The following is an 11,092-nucleotide window of genomic DNA, read 5'->3' on the forward strand; positions in this document are numbered from 1 at the left end:
AACCCACTGAGCCACCCAGGAGCCCCCAGTTCTCATTTTAAATAGGCCCTGTGAGAACGGGAATGCTGAATAGTATATACTGAAATTAGTGTTTTCTAATGAGTACCTGTACTGCATTAATTCCCTTTGGTTAAGGAGGCACATGAAATAGAAAAAAGTCTTACCAGTCTATACAAGGAGTTCGTGTTTAGAAATGACGAAGTGCTTGCACCTTCATTTTTCAAAACTTCACAAAGGTGCTCCCATGGGCAGTCAGTACTATTATTCCTGGTCTTCCTAGATGCACCAGCACCTCTGGCTGTGCTTTCTGCAAATCTGACAGAGCGGCAGCTCTCGCGATGTCTGTCACAGCCTACAGCTCTGCGCGCTTGTGGGCTTGCAGAAGGGGTGTGGTTGGCATGTTTGGAGTCCAAGGGTTGTTAGAGTTGCTGCTGCTTTCCTGGGCATAAACGAGCCATCTGTATTCTAAACCTGAGCCCCTGATACCAAAGTTAGAGACTGTCTGCGCACAGTCCCAATACCTGGAATATTCTATTTTGGGAGCACTGGGTAGCACCATTCCTTACATTCTCTGTATTTACACTGGATCTAGATTATTTTGGCGGCTGCTTAGAGATAGGGTCTTTGGTCCTAAATTATCATCTTCCTCCTTACTTAGCTTGTGGGCTTCTCGTTTGGGATAAAGGAGGCAAAGATGGTAATTTCTGTAATTTAATAATGCAGTTCTTCTCTGAGCTGGGTTGTTGATATTCTGGGTATTTGAGGCGCTACCGGATGTCAGACGACCTCTCCTGAGCCCCAAGGCCCTCGGCATTGATCACCCACTTATATTTTCACCACCAGCTGGTTAACAGAAGGCACATCTCAGCTTGTCACCGTCAGATCCAATGTCCCGTTCTTCTACTGACTTGGTCTCTTTCAAGTTGCTTCACTTTCTCTTTTTCCATTAACTGCTTCTGAACAGGTGTCGGTCCTCCTAAGACAAATTTGCTTCCTTCAGGTTCAAGAAGAATCTGAGGGTCTCTTCCTCCATGCAACTTGGTTCTTCTTTGGGTGTGCTGCTCTCAGCCCTAGAAATCCTCGCCTTCGATGGGACGTGCCCGCTTGGGTGCACCTTTTTCCCTGCACTTCTTGTGCTCCTATAGTGTTGACAAAGGTATGTATTCAGTCCTAGGATCTTTAAAAAAAAAAATTTTTTTTATCGGCTATGTTGATGTTTAAACTGTGAGAAGAAAATTCCTTGTTCAGTTTTGAGTAGCTTAGAGGCAGTGATATCTTGTGTTCATTTCTTAGAAAAGATGTATTAGATGTAAAGATGTAAAATTGGCTCTGGCCCCAGTTTCAACTGAGCTATGGAAGCGCTATTGTTTTTCAGGCTCCATCATTTGTGAGCACCTAGTATTCTGAGACATAACGTCAATACTGAAGAGAATATTCCCCTTCACTGTGTATTCTCTGCAGAGATCGAAATGGAGCCTCCGTGCTTCTGTTATTTCCAAAATACTTGCTTTTGTAAAACAAACAAACAAACAAAAAAAACCCAACAACAAACAAACAAAACAAAACAACAACAAAAAAACACATCACAGTAATGAAAGTCACAGACCTAAACAGCCCTCATTCACTCAAATCACTGCATTGATAGAACTGTCACTTTCCTTTGCTCATTTGGCTGCCAGCACCCATCACCACTTTTCTGGAAACAGCCCTTGGGTTGGATGCTGTGGTTTGGGTTCTATGTCACGATGTCCTGCCCTCTATCAGCTAGGAGTCAGACAGAGAGCCCAAGCAAAAATCACATCTGTCTTTTTGGGATCAAATCTTGAGCAGAGAGAAAAAGTTGGGAAAGACTAGAAGCATTTGAGCAGGCTTTGTGTGGCCCAGAGAAGGTCAATTGCTCATCAGTTCCTGCTCCTTGATACCCACAGCTGTTCTGGTCCTCATCTTTCTGAGCTGAGTAACCAGAAGTTACTACATTCATTCTAGTAACTTTTCTCTTGCCTTTATGTCAGCCAGAGTCAAATTCCTTTTATTTTTTTTCTTTTTTTTGGAACGAGACTCCTCCCTGGTGTCCCCCCTGTGGGAGCCTCCCCAGTTTGGCCCCGCCCACATCCTGACCTCACTTGGCACTGCTCTCCCTCTTACCACAGGTCAGCTGCAGGGCATCACTGTCTAGCTCCCCAAACACACGGAGCTTGTTCCCACCTCAAGACCCTCTGCCATCACTTCATGGCTCTGCTGCCCAAATGCCACCTTCTCAAAGAGGCAATTGCTGACACACCAGAACTTTCTATCTCATTAGCCCATTCCATTTCTGGTTAGTATTTTAAATAATGCTGAGTTTCATTTATCTAATTATTTATTATTTGCATTTGCCAATTAGAATATCAGGTCTAAGGAGGTGGAGACCTTCTCTATTTTGTTCACTGGTATCTCTAGTGTTTCCTTATATTTAGCGCTTAATCTGTGCTCAGTGAATATGTATTGCGTGAGTAAATATGTTGTACGTGGTATGTGGAGGGATCATGGTGTCCTATAATCAAGAGGTTAACGAAGAGTGTGGGCTCTGGAGTTAGGCTACATTCAAATCTTTGCTCTATCACTTGCCTGCTGTGTGACCTTAGGTAAGATATTTAAGTTCTCTATGCTTTAATTTTATCATTTCTAAAATGCTAATAATTAAAGTGTGTAAGTAAGATGAAGATTAGTAAGAGTTTTGTACACTGCATGGAAAACAACGAGGTTCAATATATGACTACCAATATTATTAGAGTATTTCTCAATTTTAGGAAGTCTTTGTCAGAGATTGTGAAATGAACCATGGACTTCATATTAGCTCTTTTGGAGAAAATCAAAACCAAATACAACATTAAATGCACACAACTCTAAAAAACCCAAGTTACAATATCATACATTTTTCTCCACAAATACATGCTGTTTGCTTTTTCAGAATGATAGTCATACCTGGGGTTGAAAACGCCTGTAGAGTACGGCCATTGGCAGTTACGAGTAACGTTAATGGTAACTGCTGGTGATGATCTGGACCTTGTTATCATCTTTGTGATGCTGCAGAATCATTTAAACACGTGTCAGAGAATATTGTGGGTTATGTGGGGTTTTGTTAGTTTGTTTGCATTTCCCTTTTGGCTACATTGTGTTGCTGCTGCTGTTAACTGAATTAAAGAGCTTTTCTGAGAAGTAGCTGGAAGCTTTTGACAGATTTGGACATCTGAGTGATAGTTTTTAATGCATCAATTGCTCCCAACAATTGAAAATCTGGTAATCTGTTCTCAAAATTTTGGCAATTTTTACCGTTTTCAGTCACCGCATACAGTGTATGTTTATTAATTTTGTACATTTTTTTCTATATTGCATTCTAGTGGAATTTTCTAAATGACCTGTAAACTGATCACTGTGATGTGAATTTAAGTTTTCCAGCTGTCTGAAACTGATGTAACACTGCAGGCTAGCTGTACTAGAAATAAAAATTTAAAAATATAAAAATAAATAAATAAATTTACCACCTACCAGTGCAAATGACTTCCCAGAAGTAACAGACCAATGAACTGATCCAGCCCCACGTCTTATTAATTTCTCAAATGCACCAGCAGTGCAAACTCTGAGTCTGTGCCATCCTCACATTCTCTTCCTCTGCCTTCTCAAGCCCGGTTGGCCATGAGAATCATGTGGGCAATTTATTATTTTTTTTAAGAGTCTATTTATTTATTTGACAGACATCACAAGCAGGCAGAGAGAGAGAGGGGAGAGCAGGCTCCCTGCTGAGCAGAGAGCCCAACTCGGGGCTCGATCCCAGGACCCCCGATATCATGACCTGAGCCAAAGGCTCAGGCTACTGAGCCACCCAGGCAACCCCATGTGGGCAATTAAAAAAAAAATCCCACGTTCTCAGGTTGGATCCAAAGCCAATTAACTGGGTAGCCTGGTATCACTATTTCTAAAGCTCTCCAGATGATTGCCCTGTGCAGTTGGAGGCTGAGAGGCACTTGCCGTAACAGCGGCTGGTGAGTTTCTTTTGACGCAAGTGAAATGTGTCTTCATTGCAGAGATGTTAAGGTTTGAAAACAACAACAACAACAACAATAAAACCTTTGCATTGGAGAAAGAAGAAAATAGGGTATTATTTTGCTATTAATAGCCTAGCCCCAGGTAGCTTCAGACCATGAAGAATATCATATTGGGTCAGATCCATTTTGTGGAATAATGGACATTCCTTTGTTTTCCTTAAGAACACCTTTGATAGTTCCTTCTAGGAAGGTGTCTCAGGGATTATGTTTCCTTAGTTACTGCCAAAGACCTGACAAGAGGCTTAAGGTGAAGCCTGATACTTGAGACCTCTAAAGAGAAAGAAAGCACATGTGGGATGCATCTGATACCCCTTTTCAATGAGCCTGCTTCTGTATCTCGTTCTTTCTGGTCCCCTGGGAGTCCCTGATTTAGCAGCCTAAATGCTCCAGGACTGGTCTTCTGTGCTTCATCTGATCTAGTGGGATCCTCTCTCTACCCCTTCCCAGGGCATGGAGAACAGATCTCAGATTCTCTTTACACCGAGGAAAAGTCCCTTCCACTTGGATGGTAGACAAACAGCTTACACACAGTATGTGTATTGCAGGAGGTATCTGCACTACGTTTCAATACTTGAAATCTTGAACACATGGAATTTAATAGTGGTGTGGAGTTCTGGGTGATCCTCATAAGTCTCTAAGATTGATTTCTTTCTGATAGATATGTATGATTTTTTTTCCTGCAGGTCTATCAGTTCTGAGCAAGCCCATCCCTATACCTAAGTATTAAATTTCGCATATTTGCTAAGTTATTGTATTGCCAACAATGAAACCAACCTCATGAGAAGCTATGATTAACCTTCACCTGCTCATCCTTCTCATCCTGCCAACTGATAAGACTGGAGACTTACTTCTTCACATCTGACAGCCACACTGCCCACCAGGCAATTGGGAAAAATTGAGTGGAGTGTTCTTTTCACAGATCCTATGTGGGAATCAGCATTAAAGAAGGAAACATTAGGATCCTCGTTTACTTGAGACAACTTGCTCATTATAAACTCATTAACTACTAGGTTGAAAATACAGTTCAGGGGCGCCTGGGTGGCTCAGTGGGTTAAGCCACTGCCCTCGGCTCAGGTCATGCTCTCAGGGTCCTGGGATCGAGTCCCGCATCGGGCTCTCTGCTCGGCAGGGAGCCTGCTTCCCTCTCTCTCTCTCTCTGCCTGCCTCTCCATCTACTTGTGATTTCTCTCTGTCAAATAAATAAATAAAATCTTAAAAAAAAAAAAGAAAATACAGTCCAGAAACAGAGTGCAGAGTAGTTCATATTCAATACCTTAATCTTTCCTTAAAAGCAGTTTGTTAAAGGGCGCCTGGGTGGCTTAGTGGGTTGAGCCGCTGCCTTCGGCTCAGGTCATGATCTCAGGGTCCTGGGATCGAGTCCCGCATCGGGCTCTCTGCTCAGCCGGGAGACTGCTTCCTCCTCTCTCTCTCTGCCTGCCTCTCTGCCTACTTGTGATCTATCTCTGTCAAATAAATAAATAAAATCTTTAAAAAAAAAAAAAGTAGTTTGTTAAATGATGGCATGACAAAAAAAAAAAATCAATACAGACAATAAATCTATGATACTAGAGGTAGGTTTAGACAGGATAAAGAGGGACCCAGTTAATTAAAGAAGAAAATAGGTAAGCATGATATATAGAGATAACAAAGGAGGGATTTAAATGTAAAATATAAGTTGGAAGGGAGTTTTAGAAAATTGATAAGCCTATTGCATAAAGTAATTTACAGTGATGCAGGCCTCTTTGAGAAAGATCAGATGAATATTTGTAATCTCTCCTGGTTTATTAAAGTTTTAAATATTTTACATTACCACCTTAATATCTGGAACATAGATTTGATTAAGAATATAGTTTGACTTTAAAAGAGATTTCAGCATGTCTTGTGAATCAAGTTACTGCTTTTTCTCAGAACGTTCTTGCCTACAGTCTTCCATTAATTTAACAAAAGAATTTAACATTTTGTCAAGTTCCATAGATAGGCATTGTCTCCCGAGAAGATGATTATATGACTCATTATTGACACTCAGTTGGGATCTTGGTAATTAATAAAGGGGGGGATTTGATGGTGGCATCATGAACAGACTGCACACAAATGAATAATCCCTAACACTTCATAGCACTCATCATGGGCCGGGTCCTGTTCAGAATATTTGACACATATTATTTGATCCAACCCTCAAAACCATTCTATTGTTACCTCTACTTTAGAGTGTGGAAAATGTGGGTGAGTTTTTATCCCATGCACTTGGGCGCACAGCTGGCAAAACCTGGAGCCAGGACCAGAATTCAGACAGTTACTGCCAGATGCTGTCCTCAGTCACTACACTTAGTCCTCTCGGGGTTGTCTGATAATGGGAGTGTAGGTTACTTAATAATGAATACTTACATTTAATGTGTCTTTCATCTCTACTGCACAAAGTGCTTTTGTATGCATGATCTCACGTCGTGTCCCTTTCTTTGTGTGGAACATATAGAAATGCATGGTTGACCATACTGTCCTTACCAAGGATTTTAGCCAGGGTGGAAAACCACTGTTTTATACCTCCATGAAGTTTCTCCCATCACGGTCGTTTCTTTAGCTTTATGCTTTCCTTTATTATACACATTACAAATTGTGGCTATGCCTCAAAAGATGGTTTGCAAGCTGTTAACAGGTAATTAAAATTTAATATCCAGCCATCCTCATTAATGGAGTTGTGATTTGTTATATTTATTATTAGGGAATTTTAGAAAAAAATATTGAGGGAAAAAAGGGCAAGAACAATAACCAAAATATTAATTCTTTCAGATTTCATGGTGAATGTTTATTTTTCCCTGGAAGGAGAAGGAAGAAAGATATGAGCAAGGTACATAACCACTGGGGGTTTGTAAGAGCTATTTTTAATTGCTTCCTTAATGGGAGAAAAGTGTTCTATTCTCTCCACCATTCTGAACTTCAGGAAAGGGGCAAGTTAAAGGCCATGTTAGAGAGGCTCAGAACAAAATGGAGAGGTAGTCTTCACCAGGAGAGGAAGCAAATCAAAGCCCTTCCACCAGCCAAGGGAATATGGGAAGGGAAGGAAAGAGTAGGGTTAGGAGATCTGCTCCTAGGTCCCTGACACCCTTCCTTGGCTTTAGGCTTTATCTCAGGGGACAGCTTGGAGAAAATAGGAACAGACTTGGGTGTAGTTGGAGGGAGGCTGTAAGAAGAGCTGTGGTCATGTCCAACATGGTCCCTCACCCTTTCAAGGTATATGATTCAGTGATTTTTAGTGCTACCACTAGGTTATGCAACCATCACTATTAATTCTGTGATATCCAGTTCTGTACCTGAAGCTTTTCTTTGCATAGTTGTAGCAGAGTGGTAGAAATGATACATCCAAAAGCTAGACCGATTTTTCTGTGCATTGAATTAGATGCCTCCACTGTTAAGTCTTTTTCAGTGCCTCAAATTCTGTACGTATCCAGAATGCTGGTTCTTTGGATAAAGACAAGACTGAAGAAGTCTCAGTTACCTGTGATATATTATGTCTGACTCAGGTTCCCCTGAATGCCAGTGTCAGTGGAAGTAGCTGGTCCATATATTTGAATATATATGCAGGTATCTTTAGCATGTTACTATAAATTAGAAGGTAGTGTGGTCTGAGAACTTCTTTAATAACTATAGTTCCTTTGATTCATGATAAAAAAAAAAATCCTGATTCAACAGAAAGTATTCCTTTCTTATCAGTGAGTTGAAGAGATAAGTAAAAGATTAATGCACACATTAGAGTCAGAAAAAAAGGACCTCACTTCCAGAAAATACGATGTGCAAATCAGTCCATCATTCCTGTGAGGCAATGCGAGGAATCATAAGTTCCATTAGCCTCAGTGCAACGAGAAGAGTAGAAAGTGGCTAATGTGTTGCCTTAGGTAGAGAACAGAAGGGAAGAAAACCACCAGAGCAGACCCATGGAGGAGGAAGAAGGAAGTATCAGGGTACCAGGTAAGGAAACAGAGATGTGGGGAAACCTAGTGTACACAGAGCAAGAGCAGCTGCCAACCCCCTAGTGTGCTGCTCTGAGGTCATAACCTGGATCAGGTGCTTGCAGAGGATGTTTTCCTTAAACACACACGTGCATGCATGTGCACGCACACACACACACACAGCCCCCAGTTCACTTTAAAAGGGTAATGACGAGGGTGCCTGGGTAGCTCAGTCAGTTGAGCACTGGACTCTTGGTTTTGGCTCAGGTCATGATCTTGTGGTTATGAGATTAAGCAGGCAGTCTGCTTGAGGATTCTCTTTCCCTCCCTCTCTGCCCCTCTACCTGCTTGCATGTGCTCTCTCTCTCTAAAATAAATAAACAAATCTTTTTTTTTTTTTTTTCAAAGCATAATGGATTGTCTCCCTAGAAGCCCAAGATGGCACAGCCGTAGAAGATTTTAGTTTTGTCTGGTCCCAGGAATTCAGTTAGATAGTTATTAAACTATTCCGAAAACCTGCAAACTCAACCAGAGATCTAAGAAAAGAATAGTTGCAACTCTGCAAATAGAAAAACTATGACCTTCTGCAAGGTAGGAGGTGGGGAGAAGTGAATCTGAGGTGATATATGAGAAGCTAAACTGTTGAAGGAGGGAGCCTCTGTTAACCAGCTACCGGAAAGTGGTATTATAGCGGAGTGCAAAATTGGAGCTTTTAGAAATCTGCTCCAGTGGGGGGTGTCCCTGCCTAAGAGGCACTCAGGTGGTGAAGTGGGGAGGAACACTAGGTGGGACAATGTGGTCTCAGGCTCCCTGGAGTCATAGGAAGACCAGGGGTACCTGAGTGTGGCAGAGCTCCCAGGCATTTGAGTGGGGAAGCTGGCTGCCATCAGTGATCCCAGGATTGGGCTCTCAGCTTGGGGTAGCCATAAACCATGAACCACACAGCTCAGAAATAAAGGAGTCAGTTTGATTTATAATTGTGCCAAAAACCATAACATGCCTAGGAATAAACCTAACCAATGAGGCAAAGGATCTGTTCTCAGAAAACTATAGGACACTCATGAAAGAAATTGAAGAAGACACAAAGAAATGGAAAATTATTCTATGCCTCATGGATTGGAAGAAGAAATATTGTTAAAATGTCTATGCTACCTAGAGCAATCTATACATTCAATGCATTCCTATCAAAATACCATCAACTTTTTTCACAGAGCTGGAACAAAGAATCCTAAAATTTGTATGGAACCAGAAAAGACCCTGAATAGCCAAAGGAATGTTGAAAAAGAAAACCAAAGCTGGTGGCATCACAATCCTGGACTTAAAACTCTATTACAAAACTGTAATCATCGAGACAGTATGGTACAGGCACAAAAACAGACACATAGGTCAATGGAACCAAATAGAGAACCCAAAAATGGACCCTCAACTCTATGGTCAGCTAATCTTTGACAAAGCAGGAAAGAATATCCAATGGAAAAAAGACAGTCTTTTCAACAAATGCTGTTGGGAAAGCTGGATAGCAACATACAGAAGAATGAAACTGGACCATTGTCTTATACCATACACAAAAATAGACTCAAAATGGATGAAAGACCTAAATGTGAGTAGGAATCCATCAAAATCCTAGGGGAGAACACAGGCAGCAACCTCTGTGACCTCGGCCATAGCAGCTTCTTGATGGACACGTCTCCAAAGGAAGGAAAACAAAGGCAAAACTGAACTATTGGGGCATCATAAAGACAAAAAGCTTCTGCACAGCAAAGGAAACAGTCAACAAAACCAAAAGACAACCGAAGAATGGGAAAAGATATTTGCAAATGTCTTAACAGATAAAGGGTTAGTGTCCAAAATCTATAAAGAACTTATCAAACTCAACACCCAAAGCACAAATAATGCAATCAAGAAATGGGCAGCAGACATGAACAGATATTTCTCCAGGGAAGACATCCAAATGGCCAACAGATACAACAACAACAAAAACTGCTCAACATCACTCAGCATCAGGGAAATACAAAGCAATACTAACTCATAAGTCAGAATGGCTAAAATTAACAAGTCAGGAAATGAAAAATGTTGGTGAGGATGTAGAGGAAGGGAAACCTTCTTACACTGTTGATGGGAATGCAAGCTGGTGCAGTTACTCTGGAAAACAGTATAGAGGTTCCTCAAAAAGTTGAAAATAGAGCTACTCTGTGATGCAGCAATTACACTATTAGGTATTTTTCTGAATTATACAAACATAGTGGTTCAAAGGGGAACCTGCACCCCTATGTTTATAGCAGCAATGTCCACAATAACCAAACTATGGAAAAAGCCCATCGACAGATGATGGACAAAGAAGATGTGGTGTATATATTTACAATGGAATATTACTCAGCCATCAAAAATGAAATCTCTCCATTTGCAATGACTTGGACAGAACTAGAGGATATTATGTTAAGCAAAATATATGAATCAGAGAGAGGCATTTATCATATGATCTCATTCATATGTGGAATTTAAGAAACAAAACAGAAGATCATATAAGAAAAAATAAAATAAGATTAAATCAGAGAAGGAGACAAACCATAAGAGACTCTTACTCATAGGAAACAATCTGAAGGTAGCTGGAGGGGATGGAGTGAGGGAATTGGGTAATTGGATGATGGGCATTAAGGAAGACACATAATGTCATATGCACTGGATGTTATATAAGACTGATGAATCACTGACCTCTACCTCTGAAACCAATAATATATGACATGGTAGTTAATTGAATTTAAATAAAAAAATAAAACAAAGAAAACAGAGGATCATAGAGGAAATAGGGAAAAATAAAAGAAGATCAAATCAGAGAGGGAGACAAACCATAAGAGACTCTTACTCATAGGAAATAAACTGAGGGTTGCTGGGCGGAAGGGGTGTGGGGGGATGTGGTAACTGGTGATGGACATTAAGGAGGGCACATGATGTAATGAGCACTGGGTAATATATAAGATTGATGAATTACTGAACTCTACATCTGAAACTAATAATATATGTTAATTAATTGAATTTAAATAAAAAGAAAATAATAAAAATTTA

The 11,092-nt window shown here is 40.7% G+C and overlaps 1 pseudogene; it reads right to left on the reverse strand.

Annotated features, from left to right (window-relative positions):
- Positions 1–116: 116 nt before the first annotated feature.
- LOC131837236 (fibroblast growth factor receptor substrate 2-like) lies at positions 117–1,158 on the reverse strand (annotated as a pseudogene).
- Between the last annotated feature and the right edge of the window lie 9,934 nt (positions 1,159–11,092).

Source organism: Mustela lutreola, chromosome 7 (genome assembly GCF_030435805.1).
Source record: "Mustela lutreola isolate mMusLut2 chromosome 7, mMusLut2.pri, whole genome shotgun sequence".
In the NCBI taxonomy this organism is placed as follows: Eukaryota; Metazoa; Chordata; class Mammalia; order Carnivora; family Mustelidae; genus Mustela; species Mustela lutreola.